The sequence below is a fragment of the Gorilla gorilla genome, chromosome 12 (genome assembly GCF_029281585.2).
Source record: "Gorilla gorilla gorilla isolate KB3781 chromosome 12, NHGRI_mGorGor1-v2.1_pri, whole genome shotgun sequence".
NCBI lineage: Eukaryota > Metazoa > Chordata > Mammalia > Primates > Hominidae > Gorilla > Gorilla gorilla.
The window spans coordinates 140,404,045-140,431,243 of record NC_073236.2 but is presented as its reverse complement, the minus strand read 5'-3'; the positions used below and the strand labels follow the sequence as shown (position 1 = coordinate 140,431,243).

The window sequence follows — 27,199 nt, the reverse complement described above, 5'->3', positions numbered from 1 at the left end:
CCCAGAGGGAGGAGCAGTGGTTTCTGGTCTAGATGAGAAAAGCTTAACCAAGGAGGGGCCACTGGAGCGGGGCGTGAAGTAGGCCTTCGCAAAGGAAGAGACAAAGGGAAATCAGGCAGAGGACTATAGGACAGCAGAGACGTCCCACGTGCCTGGAGCCTGGGGGGCAGGGGAACAGCCAAAGTTGGAGAGGTCCACGCAGCCCACACAGCCCACACAGATCACGGTAGGCTCACAGGGCAAGCTGCGGAGCTGGAGCTTGACTCTGCAGGTGGAGGAAGTGCCCAAGCAGGGCTGTGTCAGACCAGGGCAGAATGGAGAGTGGATGAGGAGTAGAGAGAGACTGAGAGCAGCCAGGACCATAAGGAAGCTGACCTAGGCTGGGAGAAAGGGGAGGGAGCATGGGTGGGGACTGGGCCCAGAAAAAAGTATGCGCAGGGAGCAGGGCTGGGGGAAGGCGTGGGAGAGTAAAGGCAGTCATGGCTCCGCGTGCAAGGACTGCTCTGACAGTTCACACACTTCACAGTGCCCTTCCCTACTGCCCGTGGGCTACCTTCCTGTCTCACCTCCGCCAGGTTCCTAGTCGTTTGGGAATCTGAAGGGAGAGGCTCCCACGGAGATAACTAGCGCTCTGAAGAGCCTTCCCATGTAATAAAGGCGCCGTCTGGCTCCAGTGGGTTTCCCGGGAACACAATAATTACTCATCCTCTAATAGAGCCAATAAATATAGCAAGAGGATAAGTAATTAACAACCTTTTGCTGGAAAGTAGCAATTCTTGTGATCTATGAAGTTTCCTTTTCCTGTTCACTTCTTCTTCATTATTGCAAATATGATACCCCGGGTAAGCGTGCCATTCATCCTTCACTGAGTTAATCACCAAAGCATGTTGTATTTTTTATTAAATCCATTCATTATAATTGACTCATATGAATGGAAGCTGGAAGAGCGGTGGTGAGGCCCATCGTCCGCCTTGCTTCCGCTTGTGATTGCAATACTTTTAATGAGATCAAAATTGTTACCAAACAATTTAACAATGGGGAGGAAAAAAACCCATTAGTAGGAGGGGAAGATAACCTTGCCCCTTTCATAATTTCAGCGTACCATAGCAATCTCCTCCAGTTATTTATTCTGCTATCTAATTTCCCACCCATAAAGAATCTTTATTAGTAGTAATTATATTATTAGGCAACAGAAAAAGAAAAACTTCGCAAACTTCTAAAGCGATTTACCTCTTGGCTTGCAGTTTTAATTAAAATTCCAGTTTATTTAGCAAATAGCTCTGAAAAGATTAGATACCAATTTAGCACTATGTTCTCTTTCCACTTTCCAATTCATGAGGGTGATACAAACAACAAAATAATCTCTTTAAATGACTCTTACTCCATTCCATCATAATTCAGCCCATGGAAAAGAGCTCCAATATCAATTATAAATTATAAATGAACTCCATTATACCCTGCAAATTATCAACAGTAATCTCCCAGTTCTCTACTTTCTCACAGTTGGTAAATTACATCAATTCACCACTAGGCCTCAAATTACCTAGACTCTTCCACATCAAAACTTTAAATGATTTATTAACTGAAATGGAAACAATGCAAATCAGGTTTCCGTTTCAGCAACATTTACCTCCCACCCAGGATATCAGACAACTTTATCCAAAGTCGCACCTGACTTCTCTTAGGGTGGCTTTTCCCCAGTTATCCAGGAACCCAGTCCAATTCAGTACTTTCCCCAATAAAAAGTCCCACCAGAGCATTGGTCTAAAGGCACCACGGTGTTGCCAGTCCATAAATTCATTTATTCAACACATAAGCAAGTCATGCCTTTGAGCCAGGCAGTATGCTCGGGGAATGCTCAGACATTCCACACACAGGAGCAGAGGGTTAGTGGTGACAGGCAAAGCTGAAGGGGGGATGTATCAGTCTGGGTTCTCTAGAAAGACAGGACTAATAGGATAGATAGATAGATAGATAAAGGGGAGTTTATTAAGTATTAACTCACATGATCACAAGGTCCCACAATAGTCTATCTGCAAGCTGAGGAGCAAGGAAGCCAGACCGAATCCCAAAGCTGAAGAACTTGGAATCCGATGTTCAAAGGCAGGAAGCATCCAGCATGGGAGAAAGATGTGGGCTGGGAGGCTAAGCCATTCCAGGATTTTCACATCTTTCTGCCTGCTTTATATTCTAGATGCCCTGGCAGCTGATTAGATGGTGCCCACTCAGATTACGAGTGGGTCTGCCCTTCCTAGCCCACTGACTCAAATGTTAATCTCCTTTGGCAACACGCTCACAGACACACCCAGAATCAATACTTTGCATCCTTCAGTGCAATCAAGTTGACACTCAGTATTAACCATCACAGGGGAACATAGGAAGATGAATGAACCAGTGGACCAGTCAGATAAATAAGGCCTGCAGTCACCATCTAAGCCAAGCTTTTTACCTATGCTGTCAAATTTCGAGTCAGAGCTCCACACCACCTTGTAAACAGCCATCATATCCTCATTTCACAGAAGGAGCAACCAAGGCTCGGAAAGGTTGAAGCCATTTGAACTGACTCTTGATGAAAAAAAGGGAAGTTACCAAAAGACTGGGAGGGAGGGTGTTCCCTCAGGAGGAAGCAAACCGCATGGGCAAAGACTGAGCAGCGAGAAGCCAGGAGCCCAAGTTGCTGGTCCTGTGTGTGGCCACTAACTTGCGGAGCTGCCTCGGGCATTCACAGACCTCTTCAAGCCTATTTCCCCATTTGCCATATGCAGGATATCCCCCATTCTGCAAATCTGCAAGGGGCTGCTCTTCTTTTCCAGCAATCGACAATGACTTGTGCTGAGCCTGATGTATCCACTGCTGCCAAAATAACATACCCAAGGGAGAGAGAAGAGGTCTCCTAGAGGACTAACTAAAGGTGACTGGGCTCTGCCCCCTCCAAATTCATTTGCTCCTCCTGATCCCAAAACCCAGCCTGAAATTCCCAGAGATGTGCCACTGCCACAAGAGACTCAAGTCATACAATCACATATTAACAAAAATTAATATTGTACCAATAATTTCTGTAATAATGAAAATGGTAGCTAATATTTATGTGCTGTGTATATTACATGTGCTATCTCAATTCACTCTCACAACAACACTACGAAATAGGTAGATATATTATTTTCACTTTACCTAAGTGAAAAACCTAAACTCAGAGCAATTAAATAACTGGTTTATTTAACCCTCTGGTACTGCATCCAGTAAGTGGTAGAACAAGGACTAGAACCCAGCCTCATTAAATCCTTAGGCCCCATGGAACTGAGCCTAGGAGAAATGGATGAGATTCCTTTAACTGTCATAGAACTGCGGTGATGATGGGGTGTGTACTGAGTTCCTAGGTCCATTCTTGGGAGAAGAGTCAGGGGAGGGACCTGGCCCCACCTAGGAGCTCTCCAGAGTGCTGAACAGACTGCCACAGCATTCCCACTCAAAGCACTGCATCTTCCACCTGGGTGTCCATGCCTATGTCAAGCCTCACCTCCTGATATCAGTGACCAACAGAACCGCTAATGCAATAGTGTTGGGAATGGGAGTATAAACGGGAGAAAAAATTAACTTTTAGAAGAACTGAGCTAGAGGGGATAACAGGACATCAATCAGAGGTATCCCACAGGAACTGGAAATTCAGGAATGGGAGTAGAGAGAAGCCAAGGCAAGAAGGGCACGTGTCTGCTTCACAGAGGAATCATAGAGGAAAGAAGTGCTGAATGGGTGGATGTGTTCTTGGAGTGATTGCTGAGAAACAGCAAAGCCAGAGGTGGGAAGGGAAGGAGACTCCTTTCAGCTGCCCTAGACAGTGGGCACCAAGAACAAATATTGCATTAAACCCCACTATTGTATTAAAGGTGTTCAGGGAGGATGGCATTTTACTGCCTGTAGATTTAAATCGGTGAATAAACTCCCACTACCACTCCTAAACCTCCAGTAAGAAAGAACAAGAAATGACAAAGTGTTCCAGGGAAAAATAGAAAATAGAGAGTGATCTGCTGTAAGGTGACACGATTCAAGCTCAAATCCACATTTTTTTTTTTTAACTGAATCTCACTCTGTCACCCATGCTGGAGTGCACTGGAACAATCTCAGCTCACTGCAACCTCCAGCTCCCGGGTTCAAGCAATTCTCCTGCCTCAGCCTTCGGAGTCAGTAACTGGGATTACAGGCACCCACCACTACACCTGGCTAATTTTCATATTTTTGGTAGAGATGGGGTTTCGCCATGTTGGCCGGGGTGGTCTCGAACTCCTGGCCTCAAGTGATCCACCTGCCTCAACCTCCCAAATTGCTGGGATTACAGGTGTAAGCCACTGCACCCCGCCAATCATATCCACTTTTAACTGAAGTAAAAACATCTTAAAATTTTGAGAAGTCACTTGGAAAGGCCCTGAGCTTCTCTTTGGCCTTGAGACCACAGAACCAAAAGGCTTACATAAAGGGATATTTATAAACACACCTCTCCCTCTGGTGGTAACAGAGGTATTTAAAAAGCACATTTATTCTCTGGCTCCATCCCCACCTCCACCCTCCTACAGATCTTACATAAAAATAGTTATGCCCTTTTATGAACTTAGTCTCTCATTCAAGCCCACTTTATTATGCATCAACTCAGTGTCAGGCACTGAGGGGTTCAGAAAAGAATAAGGCTCAGTCCCTGTCTTCAGGATGGACTTGTAAACAAATGATAATGCAAATTCACCCACGTCCTAGCAGGTCAGGGCCAAAGGGCTACAGGAGCATGAAGCAGAGCATGAGTTATTCTGCTGGAAGGAAAGGTGTGGTTTGGAAGAAATGTCAAAGGTGAGGTAGAATTTGCCAAGTCTAGAAGCCAGGAAAGTGGTGTGGGCACGGGACCATGAGGAGCATGATCATAGGTTTCCTCGAGGCAGGAACACCTTCACAATTTCCATACTGCTGGTGCCTAGCCCAGTGCCTGGGAGGGAGTAGGCGTGAAACAGATGCTAGAGGAATTAATGGCATGTAGCTCCATGTGGAGGGAGGAAAGCCTGCCCACAGGGCTTTGCAACAGACAGGGAACTCAGTGGAGACAGAATCCATAAGCCTCAAGACCAATTTTAATGTGAAACTGCTCAAGCCTACAGCTGTCATGTTCAGATTTGGTCCTTCATTTCTCCAGGCAAGGATTTAACAATAACATTCATGTCCACCTCACCACAGGGGAAAGGAAATATATGACTACAGTGGGGTCTAATTTCAAGAGGGATGGGCCAGCTCCCGGCTGCAAGAGGGAGAGTCCACTCTGCTGTTTAGAATTTTAAAAGGTATCATCAGCAATAACTGCTCAAATATGATGGGAGAGGGGACTAGCGCGTATGGGCATCTTTATCAAATTTTGGAGCCTCCTTTTGTTTCTGATGTTGAGCTATAAGTTCCAAATCTTCTCATTTTTCACAGCTCAACACAGCTAATAGCTGTGGCCAAATCCAGTGCTTTCACTAGCTCCTTGAGATGAGAGCTGTTACTCCTCTACTAAGTATTTAAGCAATACCTTTTAATTTACTTAATGAACTCAGAACAAACTGATTGATGGCCCAGCTCAGTGGGCAATGACAGCTGGCATTTCCCTGGTGACCAGATAATGAGGCAGTTGCATTAAGTGTCTGTCACCCTGATCAGCTGGCGTCGTCTACTAAGGCAGAGCTAGGCCACGTACGGCTTTCAGTCAGCATCCACAGCCTGCAGGTCCTTAAGCACTCTGGGACTGGCTCACACACCTCTGCATTTCCATGCTGTGATAAATCTGATGCTTTCTCGCTGCACCTTGAAGAAACCAAGCCAGTCAACTTAGCTTTGGAAAAGCCTGTGTCCTGTTGCAAATAATGATTAAAAGAAACATTGCGGGATCAAGGCTCAGGAAACTGAGATTCCAGTCCTAATTAATTCATTCATCCACTTGACAAACATTAATCGAATGCCCATCACGTGCTAGCTACTGGGCTAAGTGCTGGGATATAAAATAAAATCACTATTGCCATGTTTGCTGAGCATTTACTATGTGCCAGGCATGGCTCTAAGCACTTTCAATGTACGAAGTTACTTAAAACTCCTAACAACCCTACAGGTAAGCGCTATTATCATACCCATTTAACAGATGAGGAAACTGAGGCACGGAGACGTCAAGTAACTTGCCTCAGTTTTCAACCTCATAAGTGGCAGAGCCAGGAACAAACCCAGCCAAAATGACTCTAGAGATGAATGAGATGCAGCTCTAGCCCTAGAGAAGCTTGAAGTTTCTTGGAGGGATACACAGACATGTACACATGTGCACTTAATGCTCTATGATCCAGAAAAAAAATGTGTAACCTGTATTAGCTTTCTCTTGCTGCACAAAAAAATTAATACAAATGTGGTGCCTGAAGACAACACCTATTTATTAGTTCACAGTCCTTTAGGTCAGGAATCCACCATGGTGTAACTGGTTTCTCTGCTCCCTGCTCCGGTTATCACGAGGCTCAAATTAAGGTGTTGCCGGGTTTATGGCACTCATCTGGGCTCAGGGTCATCATCTGTGCTCACTGGTTGTTGGTAGAATTCATCTCCTTGCAGCCGCAGGACTGAGATCCTTATTTTCCTTCTAGCTGTCAGCCAGCGACCACACTCAGCAACTAGAGACTGCCCACAGCTGCTTGTCATAGTGACCCCCATAGGTAATTGATAACATGGGTATCTGCTTTCTTCCTGACTGGCTGGAATGCATCTTTCAGACTTCCTCTTCTGCAACCAGCCAGAGAAAACTCTTCCTTGAAAGGGCTGGCCTGATTAGATCAGCCCCAGGGATATCTCCCTTTTGCCCTACACTGTAATATGGTCACAGGGGCGATGTCTTATCATAGACACAGGGTCCACCCACACTCAAAGGGAAGAGGATTATACAAGGCAGAGTATCATTCAAGGTCATCTTAGAATTCTTCCCACCACACTTGCTGAGTTTTCACTTTCCTGAGGCTAGACTAGATGACAATGACGATAGCTACTATTTGTATAGTGATTCACAATTTAATAAATACCTTTTCACATGTAGTCTGTTATATGAGCCTTACCATCCAGAAATCCCAGTGCTCTAGGAGAAAAGGTTAGCTTCACTGCTCAGAAGAGGAATATAAGGGTTAGAGAAGTTACATAGCCTGCTCCCTGCCATGCTGGTAGAGCACGGGAAAGCCAAGACGTTAACTTAAGCCTTCCAGTTCCAACATCTGAGCTCCTTCCTCTAGCCCGTGCTCCCATATAGATCCAAAAGGACCAGACACAAGCTAGTGCCAGTGCCTTGACTGAAGTGGGAAGAACACAGGAATCAGACCTTGGTTTGAATCCAAGTTTTGCCGCTTGGATTCAAACCCATTAGTTCCAGGTCTTGTGCAAACCACTTCCTCTTTCTGGGTATCCTCATCTGTAAAATGGGGGGAGAAGTTGGACTACATGGTCTCCAAGGGCTCTTTCAGCCTCAAATCAGGACAAGACTGTTTCAACTACACTGTGGGAGATTATTAGCTCCAACGGTCCATTTTCTTGTTGAAGAAGAACTGTATAACTATGCCCTCTTCCAGGTATTCCTGGGGTATGGGAGAAGATCAGTGTATTAGTTTCCTAAGGCTGCCATAACAAATTACCATGAACTTGGTGGCTTAAAACAGAAATTTATTCTCTCACAGCTCTGCAGACCCGACATCCAGGATCAAGATGTCAGCAGGGTTGATTTCCTCTGAAGAATCCGAGGGAGAATCCATTCCATGCCTCTTCCTGGCTTCTGTTGGATGCCAGCAGCCCTTGGCATCACTTGCCTTGTTCACACATCACTCCAATCCCTGCCACCGTCTTCACACATGGCCCCCCTCTCCATATGTCTGTCTTCTCCTTTTCTGTCTCTTATAAAGACACTTGTCATTGGATTTAGGACGCACCCTAAAACCAGGATCATCTCATCCCAAGATCTTTAATTACATCTGCAAAGACTATTTCCAAATAAGGTCATATTCACAGATACTGGTTAGGGCTTGGACATATCTTTTTGGGGGGGGCACAATTCAACCCCTATACATAAATTGATGTATGCATCCCACTAGTGATGGAATTTCAGTGCTTTCCAATTTTTCCATTACACAGAACACTGTAATAAGCATCTTTATTGTATCTCACTGAGCACATGGACAAGAATTTCTCTAGAAGTGGAATTTTTGGGGTTGAAGAGTAGATACATTTTTAACACCACTAAATATTGCTAAATATTTTTGCCAATTTGATGGATGTGAAATGGTAGCTCATTGTTATTTTAACTTGCATTTCATGATTAGACTAGTAAGACAAAATGTTTTTCTTCCTTTTTTTGTTTTCTTTTTTTGAGATGGAGTCTCACTCCGTCGCCCAGGCTGGAGTGCAGTGATGCAATCTTGGCTCACTGCAACCTCTGCCTCCTGGGTTCAAGCGATTCTCTTGCCTCAGCCTCATGAGTAGCTGGGACTATAGACACCCACCACCACGTCCTGCTAATTTTTGTATTTTTAGTAGAGATGGGGTTTCACCACATTGGCCAGGCTGATCTTGAACTCCTGACCTCGTGATCCACCCACCTTGGCCTCCCAAAGTGCTGGGATTACAGGTGTGAGCCACTGCGCCCAGCTGAATTATCTTTTTCAAGTGTCTATTAGACATTTGGGTTTCGTCTTTGAATTTCTTTTGAAAATTCTAAATAGGTGGTTCTCTGTCAGGTAATCCTGTCAGGGAACTAGGAATCTGAATGTTAAAATACTCACCAGGGGAGTCTGAGGCACAGCCCCATGGGGGCACACCCTGGGCACATCCCGCTGTATTAAATATAGTAGCCAATCTCATGGGCACTTTGTTATTATACCTCAGAGTGCACTGAGGGGCTCGATCTCTTACAAAACCGTGACGCTGCACTGATCAGAGGAGGCTGTTGGAGGATGCTATTCACCACATCACACAGGGGCTCTTTTATGAAGCCCTCTGGGGGAGTTTCTCCCAGCCTCAGTGCTAGGAAAAGCCAAGCTTCTCTTCAACATCTTCTATTTGATCTGATAGATATGACTTACGACTTGGTACATTTCTGTTTTTCCTTGGTAACCAGAGAGCTCCAAACCAAATCTGTATCCCGTTATAAGAACTGTGCAAGATCTTTATATTATGCTTTTTTTTTTTTTTTTTTGAGATGGAGTCTTGCTCTGTTGCCCAGGCTGGAGTGCAGTGGCATGATCCTGGCTCACTGCAAGCTCCATTTCCCGGGTTCAAGCAATTCTCCTGCCTCAGCCTCCCAAGTAGCTGGGTTTACAGGCACCCACCACCATGCCTGGCTAATTTTTGTATTTTTAGTAGAGATGGGGTTTCACCATCTTGGCCAGGCTGGTCTCAAACTCCTGACCACAGGTGATCCACCTTCCTCGGCCTCCCAAAGTGCTGGGATTACAGGCATGATATATTATGCATTTCTAGATATTAACTTTCCCCAGATTTTTTTAAGAGATGGAGTCTCACTCTATTAGCCATGCTGGAGTGCAGTGGCACAATTACTGTTCGCCATAGCCTTGACCTCCCAGGCTCAAGCAATCCTCCCACCTCAGCCTCCGCCATAGCTGGGACTACAGGTGCATGCCACCACGCCTGGCTAATTTTGCTTATTTTTTGTAGAGACAGGACCCTGCTATCTTGCCCAGGCTGGTTTTGAACTCCTGGGCTCAAGAGATCCTCCCATCTTGACCTCCCAAAGTGCTGGGATTACAAGCTTGGGCCACCGCACCTGGCCTGAGTTTATCTTATTATATCATCTTAATTGCTCCTTTGCCCGAATTTTTTTTACCTGAATGTCAAGAAACCAAAAACTTATAACAATGTGTGTCTTTTTGAAAGCCATTTTACATACTTTTGGGGAACAAAATAGGCATAAGTGCATATTAAAATAATTTTACATTTTACCTTGTGAGATTTAAATAATATAAAATTTAGGTGAGTTAAGACCCTTACTTCAAAATCGACCTATTTGAAGATCCATATATGATAACATCAGATCTATTGTTGATTTTTAACTGGAAGAAAATACTTCAAACATGAACTATTCAAAACATATCAGTGAAAATTATATTAATGCTAGAAAACAGGTCACTAGCTGTAGCCATTCAGGTACAGAAAAAATAAGATTGCATTTTAAAATACAATACTATTTATTTTGAAATCACTATTATTGAGTTCAAAAATGGTGCAAAAACCATTACATTTATTTAAGATCACCTGTATTTCGTTTAGTGGCTTTAAAAGCAAAATTTATTTTCAAAAACTTTCACAGAATTTCTTAAAGGCAATTTTAACTTCTTACAGTTCCTGTTTTTTTCTTAAAACAACAGGAAAGCATGCTAATGCTTAATTCACTGTTGCTCCAATTCTTTCTCCAAGAACAGGATGGCCAACCAATTCATCCCAGTTTGCCCAGGACTGTCCAGGTTTTAAAACTGAAGTCCAGTGTCTTAGGAACCCCCTCAGTCCTGGGCAAACCAGGACAGCTGGTCACCCTAGCAATGGGGCGGCCTCCTTTTGCCAATGTATGGAAGGAAGAGCCTATTAACAGCAAGTCTTTCTCATACCCTTTAAATTTCAAAGGCAGTCATATATCTGAAAGGTATTCCTAAGTGTTAGGAAACAATAAAATTCTGAACTTAGTTCACTTAATATCAGCCTGGATTTCATAATGGATTAGAGAGACTCTTCACACATCAATGTTCTTATTCTCTTCTAAAGAATTCCAGGAAAAGAGATTCCATAAAGCTATCTTTCAAATCCATTCTGCCATTCATAATCTTTTTAAAATATTAAGTTTAATCTACAATTATATCATTTTCCTTCTCAGCACCAAACTGAATAAAGAAATCTTAAAGATATGCTATCCACAGGAAATCAAGTAAAATTATTAAAGACCTCAAAATGGGTCACCAGAACAAAGTTAAAAGACAGTGAAAAACTTTCTTTTGACTTAGGGGGAGGGGAGGAAAAGAAGGCTAAATTCTAAAATGTTAAAAATACTGGAAACTTTTTAGGATAGCGGGTCAAGCAAAGACTCTCAAAGCCTTGGTTATAATCCATTCTATTCAGCACAATAATCATAAATGAGTTCCTCAAAAGAAGGCAAAAACTAACATTTATTAGATGCCTATGGTATATTGGTTGCTCTCATGCTCAGTATTTTAATCTCCCTATACGCCTGTTGATCAATAGCGTTTATCCATTTTACAGATGAAACAAATTAGACTCTGAGTCATTCACACTGCACTGTGCTAGGTGTTGGGTGTGCAATAATAAACATTAGAGCCATGGTTTCTGCTTTTGTTGAGCTTAGAATCTAGTGGGGGATGATAGACACAAGAACTCATGACAAAAATAATTACGAGTGACCCAGCTTGGGAGGAATCAAGGAATGCTTTCCTGAAAGCTGAAGAGTAAGAAGACAAAGGAGGAGGGAAGAGGTGGGGAGAGAAAGGAGAACAATTTTTTCTTTCTAGGCAGAGGAAATGGCACACAGAGGTCTTCAGATTAGAACACTCAGTCATGTGTCCAAGATTAACCCAATTTATAAGAGGCAGGTTGGGGTTCTCAGACCTGTGCTTTCTGACTCCAAAATTCATGTTCCCTCCACTGTAAGACAATGTGAGCCTTGGTGCTTCAATTCTAAAGAGGATGGTCCACAAAGGGGACCAAATTCCCAGTGGTGACGCTCAGTGTCTCCCAAACTAGTTGATCAGAAGAATCACGTAAAGGGGCTTGTTTAAAAAAAAATAAATAGTCCCTAGGTCCCATCCCTACTGGGAAATCACATTTTAACAAATGCCCCAGGTGATTCTTAGGATCAGACAAGTTTGGGAGATGCCAAGTTATGGCTTCAGGAAACCTAAAACCCAAAACAATCGTTTACTTAACTGCAATCTCCTGGCCAATTTTAAGAACTGGGTAGAGTTCCTCAAAGTAATTTAGCCTTGCAAGAAGAAAAGGAATGGGTAAAAAATAAAAACCTCTAGAGGTCCATCAGCCAGCCAGTCAAATAAAAATGCTGCCCCTCCTTTCTTCCAGGTTTCCTATGGGTTTTTACAGTCTCTCATTCTGGATTAAGTAATGTCTCCTTAGTATAGGTTATGTGACTTCTGTCAAAACAAAACTGATTCCCACACCAGGAGGCTCAGTAACACTACTAATTTCCAGTCATCACTAATTAAGGACTTGAGTAGACTCACGGAAGCAGCAAGATAATAAGAAACTACAAGCCTTGGCTTTCAGCTGGGAGAGGTTATGGATTTAGAATCCAAACAACCCGGGTTCAAATCCCAGACCTACCACTACTAGACAAACATAGATAAATTAATGAACCTCTCTGAGCTGCATTTTCCCAAACTGCACATGGGGCTAATGATTACCTCCATCACAGACTTATTCTGAGGAATAGGTGAGATAATGGAGGGGGTGGCCTGACTCTATCAGGTCATTAACAAATGTTTGTCAATGAATAATAAAACTAGAGTGAATTTATAGCCCAGCAAGAGAGGGACTGTACTAATATGCAATCAGCAGTTAATAAAGACATATTAAATCTTAAAAAGAGACATTCACAGCCACAAAGTACTGATTCTAAGCTATACTGCAGAAAAACAGGCCCTTCCCAGTGTAGAGTGGATTGAATTACAGTTTGGTTCTCTGGGTAGGACGTTCTTAAATGGGGGTGGAGTAGAAGGAGGGGGAGCGTTAATGTGCTAATTTTGTTCTTAGGTAATAGATTTCCTGGAAGCTGTAAGAACTGAATGCATGTTCCAAAAATGATAGCAGACTACAGACTGAAGTGACACCAGCTCAAAGGCTGGTGGACTGGGGAGCAGAGTGTTGTTGTTGTTGGTGGTGGTGGTGGTGGTAGGGTTGTAGGGTTTATAGGTCATCTTAGTAATAATAATGTCATCCAATTTAAAAAGTGCTTTAAATGATTTCCCTTTACTAAGAGAGAGAAGACACAAGAGAAGTTTAATCAAAGGTGCAGGGGGTGGAGTGGGAGACAAAAGGGAAGGACAAAAAAGAAATCACTGAGCCAGAGTCCAGGGTCATGCAGACAGCAATCTTGCCTTAGAACTAAGGGGTGGAGACCATGGAAAGATGGAAACCAGCAGAGCTGACCATGAAGACAGGACTAGTCACCTGAGAATTGCTGGATCCATGACTTTAGGACTAAGCATGCTAAAAACCAAGTTTGGGGCCATAACAGACATGACTCCCTTTCTCCACTAAGCTTAGAGAGGCCACAGAATCTCTCAGAAGCACTGCAAATCAGCAAATGTCTACACAATCAGTAAAACTTATTTGATATCCGGGAATGTTCTGCTGAATCCCCTAATTAAGTCCAGAGTAGTATGGTCCGTTTTCCTACTGTTATCAAGAACTGCCCCAGACTGGGTAATTTACAAAGGAAGAAGGTTTGACTCCCAGTTCAGCATGGCTAGGGAGGCCTCAGGAAACTTAAAATCATGACAGAAGGGGAAGCAAGGCACCTTCTTCATAAGGCGGCAGGAAGGAGAAGTACCAAGCAAAAGGGGAAGAGACCCTTATAAAACCATCAGATCTCATGAGAACTCACTCACTATCATGAGAACAGCATGGGAGAAACTTCCCCCATGATTCAATTACCTTCACCTGGTCTCTCCCTTGACACATAGGGATTATGGGGATTACAATTCAAGATGAGATTTGGGTAGGGACACAAAGCCAGCCCATATCATAATGACATCAAGACTTGAGTTCAAATCCTAGTTCTGCATACCTTGGGCAAGTCACTCAACCTTTGTGAACCCATCCCCTTCTTTGTTTGGAAAACAGGAATAATAACTGCACCTCAAAGGATTTGCAAGAATTAATAAAATAACCTATAAAAACTCCCTAACACAGAAAAGTTCCCAAATGTGTTTGCTTCTCTACCACTCAAAACAAAAACAAAAGAGGCACTTTGTTTCTATTATGGTGAATCCGACTTCTTTGACAGGTATGGGCTTTGGAAAGCTGGTAGACAACTTATTCATGTGGGAATTTTTAATAGAGGGTTCAATCTAAACATTTAATACCAGGAAAATAAATAATGAAATACAACCCACTGAATGAAATATTTTGCAGCAATTAAAATGACATTAACAAAAAGTTGTATAGCAAGGAAAAATGTTTAAATTATAATGTGGGCTTTAATGTTAATGATACAATAAAATCGTATCAGATTTGTAAAACAAAAAAAATATATGCCCAGAAGAAATACTGGAAAGAAATGCTCGAACGTGAAAGCAGTCATTCCATCTCAATGGTAGGACTATAAATGTTTTAAAAATATTTTTTCCAAATTTTTAAGCAATGTACAAGGATTATTTATATAAGTGAGAAATGTGCTTTTTAAATAAAACCAACATCCAGGCTCAAAGCCCAGTCCTGCACTGAAGGACTTATGTAAACACTAACTCTGATGTTCTTATTTCTAAAGGGGCCAGGAACTCACGCTCTCTTCAGAGGAGCAATACAGTCCACCAGAAAAAGACCTGGCCTACAAGCCAGGAGAGCCAGCCTCTAGATCTAAGCTGTGTGTCTCTTAACACCTCTGAAGAGTGGAAGAGTTGAAAGAGAACAAACACTGATTGCGTACTGACTTTGCCATACATGTTACATGTATGATTAACATGGAATAACCTCCTAAGTACCATGACGCCCCATGTGACAGAACTAATACCTGGTGGGGATTCAAACCCAAATCTATAGATGCAGGGACATCTGTACAACAGAAATAATGAAATCTACCATACTTACTGCACAAAGTCAAAGTCATGTTAGATAAATCTATGTGAAAGTTTCATATAAAATATCCAGTTCCATGGATATGGAAAACTCTAAGCCTCTCCACACAATCTCTTAATTCACTAGGTATTTCATAGCACCTGAAGGCAGAATTATGTGTTTCTTCTGCCTTCTTGAGCTAACAAGTCAAAAGTAATTAAGGACTGTTTTTAGTGAATGAGAAGAAGAAATTTTTTAATTGTAATGTGGATCATGCAAGGCAAATGAATATTTGGTAGACATTTAAATAACCAACGGGGAAATATTTACAATGAATATGAGATAAAAAGTAACCATAATATTTACAAACCAATAAGAAAAAACATACACAAAACAACCCAAAAGATAAAATGAACAAAAAATAGATTCAGTCATTTCACAGATGAAGCAAGACAAATGACAAATTAACTTATGCAAAAAGTTTAACCTTGTTGACAATCAGAGAAATGTAAATTAAAAGAACACATTTTTACCTGTCAGTCTGGCAAAGATACACAAGATGAATAGTATATAGTATTGGAGCAGATATGCAAAAACAGGCAGTCTCAAACCCTGCTGAGGGCAATTTGATAGTAACAATCAAAATATAAAGCACATATGCCCTTTCATCCAACAATTCCTAGGAATTTATTCTACAGAAGTATTTGCACAAATACACACTTAAAATGTCTGAAAAGGCCAGGTGCAGTGGCTCATGCCTGTAATCCCAAAACTTCGGGAGGCCAAGAGGGGGCAGATCACTTGAGGTCAGGAGTTCAAGACCAGCTTAGCCAACATGGTGAAACCCCATCTCTACTGAAAATACAAAACTTAGCTAGACATAGTGGCACACACCTGTAATCCCAGCTACTCTGGAAGCTGAGGCACGAGAATTGCTTGAACCTGGGAGGTGGAGGATGCAGTGAGCCAACATAGTGCCATTGCACTCCAGCCTGGGTGACAGAGTGAGACTCTGTCTCAAAAAAAAAAAAAAAAAAAAAAAAAGAGTCTGAAGGGTGATGTTAATTGCACCACTCTTTGTAATAGCAAAGAAAACACGTAGAAACAACAACTGTCAATAAATTGTGGTATATAAAATGGACTATTAGGTTGTTAAAATGAAATGAATCTATATATACTAACAGAGAAAGATGTATATGAGGTACTGCTAAAACAGCAGTTGCCAAACACTATCTATATGGTATAACTGCAGCATTTTAAAAAATGAAATATCTGCTGGGTACAGTGGCTCACATCTGTAATCTCAGCACTTTGGGAGGCCGATGCAGGAGAATCACTTGAGCCCAGGAGACTAGCTTGGGCAACATAGCACAATGCTGTCTCTACAAAAAAATATTAAAAATTAGCTGGGCATGGTGTGCACCTGTAGTCCCAGCTCCTGGGGGGCAAGGGTTGCTGAGGTGGGAGGATGGTTTGAGCCCAGGAGGTGGAGGTTGCAGTGAGCCGAGATTGCGCCACTACACTCCAGCCTGGGTGACAGAGCAAGACCCTCTCTAGAAAGAAAAAATAAAATATGTGTATATTTATATTTATATACAGCATATATTTGTATCTCTACATGTGATATCATGGTGGTAATTAGCACAGTTTACCAAATAGCCTGATTCTCCTCTTTACACCCTCACGGTGGGATTGCACATCCCCCATCCCTCTGAGGTTAGCCATGGCCCTGTAACTTGCTTCAGCGAATCAAATGTGAGCCGAAGGGATGCATCACTTCTGGGTAGACGTTTTAAAAACCAGTGCAAATTCACCACCACATGCTCTTCCCCTCCCTCAGTGACTCATGAAAGCAGGTGTCACAATGGGAGACCACGATCTCAATAACCAAGATGATGAGAGACCCCTGCTCCCCAACCCCACCAGCGCCCATTGAACCCATGCGCAAGAAATAAACTTTGGTTGTATTAAGCCACTGCTCTGAACTCTTAAGTCACCTCATGTAAAATGACCAGATTCATCTTCCTAGATGTATAAATTCATAAACCTTTTATTGGGAACAGAGCTTTTGTGTATACAATCACACAATTATTATTATAACCACCTTATGAGGCATTATTATCTCTAGTGCACAGATGAAGACCAGGGAGGCTGGCATGCCTAAGATAAGATACACACTAATGTCAGAGCTAAAGCTGGAACCTAAGTCTTCAAGTCTACTAGTTTTGTTTGTTTGCTTTTGAAAGTTATCCCACCGCCCTGTCATAAGTACAGATGGTTCCTAATGATCCACTAGTGGTTCCCTGGTATTTGCAGCTCCTTTAAGGAATTAAAGACATTTATGAAATTGGCTGGGCACAGTGGCTCATGCCTGTAATCCCCGCACTCTGGGAGGCTGAGGCAGGTGGATCACTTGAGGTCAGAGTTCAAGACCAGCCCAGGCAACATGGTGAAACCCCATCTCTACTAAAAATACAAAATTTAGCTGGCCATGGTGGCGGGTGCCTGTAATCCCAGCTACTCAAGAGGCTGAGGCAGGAGAATTGCTTGAACCCGGAAGGCAGAGGTTGCAGTGAGCAGAGATCGTGGCACTATACTCCAGCCTGTGTGACAGAGTGAGACTCCACTTCAAAAAGAAAAACAAAAAAAATGTTGCCCAGGCTAGTCCTGAACTCATGAGCTCAAGCGATCCTCCTGCCTCAGCCTCCCAAAGTGCTAGAATTGCAGGTGTGAGCCATGGCACCTGATCGAGAAATACACTTTTGAAAAGAGTTAAGAGAATTTTTTTTTTATCTCACAGAGTTTTAAAAAATGTTAATACAAAGATTCAAGAATAAATATGCTTTCTTACTAGCATGACTTGTTATTTCTTCTTTCATAAGTCAGAAATGAGAAAAGGTAGTTTTATTTGTTACATGTATAAGTTCTACCACTTTCCAACCTAGAATTATCAACTATTTAAAATAATATGTTCAGTACATCAGAAAGTATCTGAAAATAATCAAGCCAGATATAAAAGACAAAAAAATTGCTAAGTTATTACTTATGACACCAAGCTTATAATCCAACCATTCACAGATGCTATACACAAAGAGAAGGGAACTAGACCAGGTATGGTGACCTGTAATCCCATCACACTGGGAGGCTAAGGTGGGAGGACTGCTTGAGCTCAGGATCTCAAGACCAGACTGGGTAATACAGCAAAATCCTGTCTCTACTAAAATACAAAAATTAGTTGGGCATGGTGGCCTGCGCCTGTAGTCCCAGCTACTTGGGAGGCTGAGGTGGGAGAATCACCTGTGCCCAGGAAGTCAAGGCTGCAGTGAGCTGTGATTGCACCACTGCATTCCAGCCTAGGAGAGAGAGTGAGACCTGAGTTTTTTCCTCCATGCCTTGCTACCTGTGCTGCCCCACAGGGAACGGAGGGAGCTGAGGCTGAAGAAGCAGGGATGGGTCAGATCATAAAGGGCCTGCATGCCATATTATGGAGAAGATGCTTTATCTCACCAGCAATGCAGAGTCCCCGTACAGTTTTTAAAAACACAGTGACGTAAGATTTGTTTTCCACACAGATCACTCTTCTTGTGGAGGTGTAATTTAATCCTCAATTCTTCAATTTCATCTAAAGCCCACATTGATCCACCCTCCTCTCCCAGAAATTCATGTACCCCAGGTTAAGAACTCCTGTCCAAGAATAAGATAACAGCAGCAGGAACAATGAGAGGATTAAAAAAAAAAAAATTCCAGAAGATGCTAATCTAAAGGAAGTAATGACTGCATGGAATCAGTAGGGAATGAAGAATTCAGGTTTCTAGCTCTGATGTTTCAACAGACGGTGGTGTCACAACTAAGATAGGAAATATAGGAGAAACAGAAACACTTTTAAAACTACAAGAATGTAGTTTTAAAAAAAAAATCTTAGATATGTTCTGAAAAATATGGCATAAGCCTGATCCTATTTCCCCAGTGAATTCCACAATAACCTCCACAATGTTTTCAACTGACAGTGTTTCACTAATACTTTATCTTTCTCTACTCCCTTCTGTTCTTTAATTAGCTAATTAACTAAAAACAAATCTGCACATGCTAGAAGGCCTAAAGAAATTTTTTTTTTTTTTTTGAGACGGAGTCTCGCTCTGTTGCCCAGGTTGGAGTGGAGGTAGTGGCACAATCTCCATTCACTGCAAGCTCCACCTCCCGGGTTCACACCATTCTCCTGCCTCAGCCTCCCAAGTAGCTGGGACTACAGGCGCCCACCACCACGCCCGGCTAATTTTTTGTATTTTTAGTAGAGACGGGGTTTTACCATGTTAGCCAGGATGGTCTCGATTTCCTGACCTCATGATTTGCCCACCTCAGCCTCCCAAAGTGATGGGATTACAGGCGTGAGCCACCACGCCCAGCCAGAAATATTTCTATTTTTAAAAATTCCTTTCTGGATTGTGTATAATCACTGCCTAATTAATATGCTTGGTAAATCTGGTAAGTTCTTACATCATATCTGTATTTACAGAGACCCTTTGCTGACCACCTCCTGCCTTTATCCCACCCGAGTCAGAAAGTGAGACCTCCAGCAGAAGCCTTTTTACCTTTGACAGTTCTCCCAGGTCAGGCCGCACCCAGCCCAGTTTGTCCAGCACACACTCGTCAAACTTTGCCTGCTGTTTGCGTCAGTGATGAAATAACTGCTGGCCAGTACAATCAATGCAAGTCCAATATTCTGTAAAAGGCTCTGCACAGTGACGTTTTATCTGCCTGGAAAAGAAAGCTGGGTTAGGGGCATCTCTTTGCAAAACAATGAAAAACAGAAAAGTGAGAAAAAAATAGGTACAGATCTCAAATACATAGCCTTGCTTTTTGAAAGGTATGTGAGTACATATTCTTGCCTCACTTACAAGACAACTTCAGGATCCTCAATTTGAGAACAAGTTAGTAAACAAAAAAGATTTCTGAGGTAGAAAACCTAATTTCTTTATATAGTAAGAAGAAAAGAGCGTAGCCTAATGCACGCCTATCTTACTCAGAGGGGAACTCCTTACTTGGGGCCTATTTATTCTTTTCTTCAGATCCAATTCCTCTAAGGGTATCAGCTTAGCAAATTTAGAAGAGAAGGAGGCATAATTAAATCATGGACATGCTGATAGAAGTCAAACGCGACAGACAACGGCAAAGGAAGAGACAGAATTATAAAAAGCAAATACACAAACTAACAAGCAGAAGATCCTGGGATCATTCAGTATAAAGACAAACTGTACTCCACTCCTCAAAAGCTCAAGGTCCTCATTTTATTTACGCATTGAACAAAAATAGATATTAATCCTTGCTATCAAGAACAAAGTTATATTATATTTGGTATTCTCTGTTAAGAAGCAGGCTAGCATATAATTCATTCTGTGGCCATCAAAAATGGCTAGAGAAAATTTAACTTCTGTGTATAAAAAGAATAAGTTTCAGTTTTTTGCAAAATCCTCCTTATCTTATCATTCAACCCTGCTAGTATGCATGTTCAAGCAAGAATAAAATACCATCATTTTATGTAAAAGCCATACTTGAGGCAGTGAAATTCAGAACACCTCTTTCTCCCAATGAAATAATAATTTTATTATTTAAGTGCTTACCTGTCATACTCCAGAAATCTAGCCACACTCTCACATGAATCTTGTTTAACATGGATCAGGAAGGAAGGATCTCAGAGATGGCTTAAGGAAGTATACAGTGAAAAATCTGCTTTCCACCCTGCCCAATAAGCCACTCAGTTGCTCTCCTAGAGGTCCACCAATGTCACCAGCTTCTTAGGTTTCCCTTCCAGGTATACTAAGCATAACCTGCACCCACATAACTTCTACTCAAGAATCACTTTGGTAGAAAGCAACCATTTCCAATGGGAGTTTTATATTCCTCCAAAACGCAGCAGCAGCAGACGGGCTGCAAGCCACTACTCTAGTAGCACGGATCCCTGTTCTGGACCCTGTTACCCATACCTAACAATAATCTACTAATGCCTAAAACCAGCAACTTCAGCAGTGAGAAATTCCTCTATGGAGGCAGTTAGGCACCTTGGGAATTTGTGAAATCCAAACATTCCTTAAAATGTACTACCACTGGGCCATGGAAAAAATGCTTTGCAAAAGTTCTCTTAGAAAATAAAAATTGTTTAGTCTGGATGCTGTGGCTCATGCCTGTAATCCCAGCACCTTGGGAGGCCAAGGTGGGTGGATCACTTGAGGCCAGGAGTTCAAGACCAGCCTGGCCAACATGGCGAAACCCCATCTCTACTAAAAATACAAAAATTAGCCAGGCAGGTGGCACACACCCGTAATCCCAGCTACTCAGGTGGCTGAGGCACGAGAATCGCTTGAACCCAGGAGGCAGAGGTTGCAGCGAACAAAGATCACACCACAGCACTACAGCCTGGGTGACAGAGTGAGACTCTGTCTCAAAAAAAAAAAAGAAAAATTGTTTAAATAAACACACACACACACTCAATCTCGCTGGCAATCAAATCAATGCAAATTGAAACATTTGCACCTCCCAAATACTGCAAATTAAATATTTGCACCTCCCAAATATTTAAATACTATGCATACCAGAATCCAGCGCTGAGGACAGCATAAATTGATCCAACATTTAAAAAACAAAAGCATTGCTGGGCACGGTGGCTCACGCTTGTAATCCCAGCACTTTGGGAGGCCAAGGCAGATGGATCACAAGATCAGGAGATTGAGACCATCGTGAAACCCCGTCTCTACTAAAAATACAAAAAATTAGCTAGGTGTGGTACTGGGTGCCTATAGTCCCAGCTACTCGGGAGGCTGAGGCAGGAGAATGGTGTGAAGCCGGGAGGCGGAGCTTGCAGTAAGCCAAGATCGTGCTACTGCACTCCAGCCTGGGCAACAGAGCGACACCCCACCTCAAAAAAAAAAAAAAAAAAGCGATACAGTTCAAGAGCCATAATGATGTTCAAAGCCCTTTATAGAGAAAACTCACTGTTAGGAAATTTATGCCAAGGAATTATTAACTGATGAAAATGATCTATACGCAAAGGTAATCACTGCAGATTTATCCAAAATAATCAAAAACTGAAATCAACAATGATGTTCAATAACAGGAATTGGTCAGGTACGTTATGGTTGGTTTATCCACTGATGGAATAATATATAACCATTAAGAATGATGATCATGGCCAGGTGCGGTGGCTCACACCTGCAATCCCAGCACTTTGGGAGGCCAAGGAGAGCTGATCACTTGAGGTCAGGAGTTCAAGACCAGCCTGGCCAACATGCTGAAACCCCATCTCTACCAAAAATACAAAAAAATTAGCCAGGCGTAGTGGCGCAGGCCTGTAGACCCAGCTATTCAGGAGGCTGAGACATGTGACTCACTTGAAGCCAGGAGGCAGAGGTTGCAGTGAGCCAAGATCACACCATTGCACTCCAGCCTGGGCAACAGAGTGAGACTCCGTCTCAAAAAAAAAAAAAAAAAAAAAAAAAAAAGATGATCATGAAGACTATATAGCAACTTCGAAGAATGTTTCCAATAATATCAAGTGAAAAATGAATTTCTCAATGTATACATACTATGATTATAACCACAAAAATATCTTTGCATAGGGACAGAGACAGCAGATGCAAGAAAGGAGGAAAGCAGCTACTGTGCTAAGGTATCTATTTTTTTTCTCTAACTTCATTGTAGTGGACATCGGTGGTTTCTGCCTAGCCAGCAGTCATTCCCCATTCTTCTGTAACATCCTTCTAATTTTCCTTTGGGAACAACCCCTCCCTGTCTCTCAGCAATGTGGTTTGGATGAAGCTAAGTCCACTCCCCATCTCAGGCCTGACCAATTAGAGCTTTTTATCTCCTGAAGCACAAGTGATGCAATGATACGTATACGAAGTCTGCCAGCCAGGACAATTAGACTCAGTTCAGGAGCTTCTGCTCACTTCTGGATAAAGGGCACACTTTGTCTAGGTTTGCTAAGCAAGTATCAACAGAACAGCAACTCGAGTGGCTGGTGGCCATTTTTGGTACAGCAAGGTGAGAGTCTTTCTGAAATGAGGTCAACAGAGAAAACCAGGACTAAGAGATTGTGAAAAGAGGAGAGGCAAAAAGACATCAAGTAGTTGTGAAATTATTTAAGCCCTTGAATCCAGCCCTGCCTGATGCCAGGCCTATTTCTGGACTTCAGAGTTACAAGAGCCAATTTCCTTTGAGTTCACTCTCTCTCCTTTTAAATAGAGTGCTAATATGCTTGTTAAAACATTTTCCTACAATTACACTGTTTAGTTTTTTTTTACTTAAGTATCAAGCACAATGACCTACCTAAAACCTAACTCCGAATACAGTTTTCTTTCCATCATACCTGTGTTCTGTAGTAATGACAAAACCTAGTGAATGCCTGCTTAAAAAGGACTGTGATAGGTTGTTTTACGTGCCTTTTCAAATTTTTCACAGCAAAAAGACTTTCCCCTTGCTGTAGCAAAAATGGTCACCAGTCACTTGCTTAGCAAACCTAGATAGGTATTATTTTACAATTTGGAAACTGAGATTCATGGAGATAAAAGAACTTGCCAGATAATAAAAACAAAACCAAAAATAATTATCATCCTTTGAATGTTTTACCTTGGTCTGATTTCAAAGCCTATGTACTTCCTAATAAAATCCAGATTATTAGCTGGCTGTTCACTTATTCATTTAAACCTTTATGCTTCAACCAAGTAGGCACTGATACCAAAGATTTTTACCTAAAGAAGTCCAAAGCACACTTGTTGACCAGTTTGCCTTCCTCTAAACACCACCTCGGATCTTTCTCTTCCCAGCGGCAGAGCATAAACTCCTTGTTGGGCTTATCACATTGAGCTCCATAGTGATGGGCCGCAGCTTTAAGCACAGCAGAACTAATTTTCACCTAGGAAAGGAAAGATGGGACAAAGGCCACAGACTGTGAACCAGAATACCACTTTCTCAGCTTTACCTCATGCGGGTCAGAATAGAGAACACAAAAGTAGCACTGTTCTGACTTTACCAAGAAAATTAAACACTGTCATAATAATAATTTTTTTTTTTTTTTTTTGAGGCAGGGTTTCACTCCCATCCCCCAGGCTGGAGTGCAGTGGCGCGATCTCGGCTTACTGCAACTTCGGCCTCCCAGGCTCAAGCGATTCTGCTGCCTCAGCCTCCCAAGTAGCTGGGATTACAGGCATAAGCCACCTCGCCCAGCGATTCTTTAAAATCTATGGTGATTTAGAGAACACGAAGCTCTTTCACATATATTATTTTCTTCACTTTTACAATAGTCTCATGAAGAGATTAATATTCCCATTTTAGAGCAGAAGAAATGGCACCCCTAATAGAATCTTTATTTATGGTAGAGAGAAAAGGGGTGTAGAGAAGGATGAAGTCTTCTGGGATGCAGGGAGAGGAACCAACTCTGGAGAGCTTTGCTGAGTTTCTGCTGCTGGAATAAAATTAATAGATATATAAGGCTGGGCACAGTGGCTCATACAGGTAATCCCAGCACTTTGGGAGGCCAAAGCAGGCAGATCACTTGAGGCCAGGAGCTCAAGAACAGCCTGGCCAACATGGTGAAAGCTTGTCTCTAGTAAAGATACTAGAGATGTATCTGGGCGTGGTGGTGCACACCTGTAATCCCAGCTACTAGGGAGGTTGAGGCATGAGAATTGCTTGAACCCAGGAGGCAGAGGTTGCAGTGAGCCAAGATCACGCTACTGCACTCCAGCCGGGGTGACAGAGCAAGACTCTGTCTCAAAAAAAAAAAAATTAAATTAAATTAAATTAAATTAAAGGATAAATAAAACTCCCAGAGGACTACGGAGTCACAGAAGATGAGGCTGGAAGAGATCACAAAGAGCATCTAGTCCATCTAGTAATAGTCCATCTAGTCCATCTAGTAATAACTAATAATAAAGTACTAAAATCTACAAATTTTTTAAAAATCAGAGCATATCCAAGGTTGCCATCCCTTTAACTATGCCCACCAGTTTCGCTCAATAGTATTTTAGTGATATTTTCTTGAGAAGATACACAGTGTAGATATAGCCAGCTCAGAGAGAACTGCAAACTGTCCAGGGCCTACAAACAGCTGCTTAAGCAAGAGACCTGTGGTCCCTTTTCTGTACTACCTTTTCTTATACCAATACCACAATGTTTTAATTACTGTCACTGAAGATAACATTTTGTTATCTGGGAGAACCATCCTCCTCATTCTTCCTTTTCAAAACTTTTTTGGCTATTCTTTCAGATGAACACCTTCCCCCAATAATTTGCATTCAAATAGTATTAAATTTAGTTATATGTTAAATTAGGGAACAATGGGCACTTTTTATAATACTGGGTGCCTGCTCAAACTTCACATCCTCAGAGAGCCTCTCTCTAATCATCTTATATAAGCTATCATCAGTGGTCACTCATGTGGTCTGGTCTTAGCATTCATGTGCTAAGTCTGATCAATTCTAGACATACTTGTTCTTTCCTCTCTGTAAGCACTGTTTCTGTATTAAGCACCAATTACACTGGGGTCATTAACATCTTTCTCAATAATTTTAAGAGCCCCTGAGTGGTCTGTGTGTGACTAGAACATAAGCTCCCAGAGGGAAGGGATTTTGTTTTCAACAGAGATCCACTACTGTAAAGATATCAATTCTCCCTATATTAAGCTATGGTAATTAAATATAATGTTGAATACGGTACACACCAAGCACCCAAAATAGTGTCTAGCACAAGTAGCTGTTGAGCACCCACTCTTTGCTAGAAAATGGGGATACAATAATTAGAAAACAGATATGAATACATCAATCACACCTTCTCATCCACAACACAGTATTTCTCTCCATTTATTCATAGTCAAGTCATTCTTGTCCTTTGGTTAAAACTAGTTTCCTTCATTATAGGGACCTTGAACATTTCTTGTTTATTCCTCAGTATTTTAGCACTTTTGATACTATCTAAATAGGATAGTTTTTCTATTAGACTTTCAAACAGTTTACTGCTTGCTTGTATACTGTATTTTCTCTCCAGCCATCTTACTGAACTCTTGTTAGTTCTGACACAAAACTCAAGAAGATTAACAGAAAAACTGCCATTTACAAATAAAAACTGTCTCTTTCCCTTCTGCTACTTTATTTTTTTCTTCTTATTCTCATTTCCTATTTTATTGCTTTAACCAACCCCTTCAGGACAATACAGATGAAGAGCAATGACAGCAGACAACCTTCCCTTTTTCTAAAATTAAAAGCAAGTTTGGTATAATATTTGCTGTTGGTATCTGGAATATAGTTGTTTGGATATTCCTTGTTAAGAAAGCTTCTTTCTAATTCTAATTAGTTTTGCTTTACTGTTGTTTTCTATACCAGAAAAGACTAAAATTTTTAGGCTTTGTTTTCATTAATTTATAAATGTAACATAGAGCATTAACAGATTTTGTAAAACTGATCCAATGTATTTCTAGAATAAAATCTAGTCTGTCACAATGTATTATGCTTTAATACACTACTGAATTTGATTTGTAAAATTAAAAGTTGTTGTGTGAGAACAGTCTGTAATTTTATTTTATTATTTTTTTGAGACCAAGTTTCGCTCTTGTCCAGGCTGGAGGGCAGTGGCGCAATCTCGGCTCACCGCAACCTCCACCTCCCGGGTTCAAGTGATTCTCCTGCCTCAGCCTTCCTGAGTAGCTGGGATTACAGGCATGCACCACCACACCCGGCAAATTTTGTATTTTTGGTAGAGACGGGGTTCCTCCATGTTGGTCAGGCTGGTCTCAAACTCCCGACCTCAGATGATCCTCCCACCTCAGCCTCCCAAAGTGCTGGGATTATAGGCGTGGGCCACCACGCCCAGCTGTAATTTTATTTTTTATGCACTTTATGCAGCTAGGTTATTAATAAAAGGCAAGGAAAGATGACAAGAGTAATTAATCTATACACTACAGAAAGGAGAATAAAGTTATGACTATGTCTATTAATAGTGCAACTGTTATAATTATCAAAGATAAAGTTATGACATAAGTGAAATCTGCCATGATGACTCTAATAAATTTATGTTTAAAATCTGTAAAGTTTTTGTATTAAAGTTTTTGAAAATAAAAGAATTTATTTAGGTAAACTGGCACACATTTGCTTGTTTTATTACCTATAAACAGCTAGGAGAATAAAAACTAACACTCAAACTTTTCTAAAAGCTTAATATATTTTAATAATTAAGTTAGTTATATTTACTTGTCATATGCCTTAAAAGAGCTTTAACTGGCTGATTCAATTATTCAAAGGCCCAAAACTATACGGCCCAAAAAGCCTGACACATTATTTATTTCCCTACAAATGTGGAAATCTTATCAAAATGAAGGTATACA

The 27,199-nt window shown here is 41.6% G+C and overlaps 1 pseudogene; it reads right to left on the bottom strand.

The window, feature by feature from the left end:
- LOC129531751 (NADH dehydrogenase [ubiquinone] 1 alpha subcomplex subunit 8-like) overlaps positions 1 to 27,199 on the bottom strand; it is a 58,823-nt pseudogene that overhangs the window by 27,638 nt on the left and 3,986 nt on the right.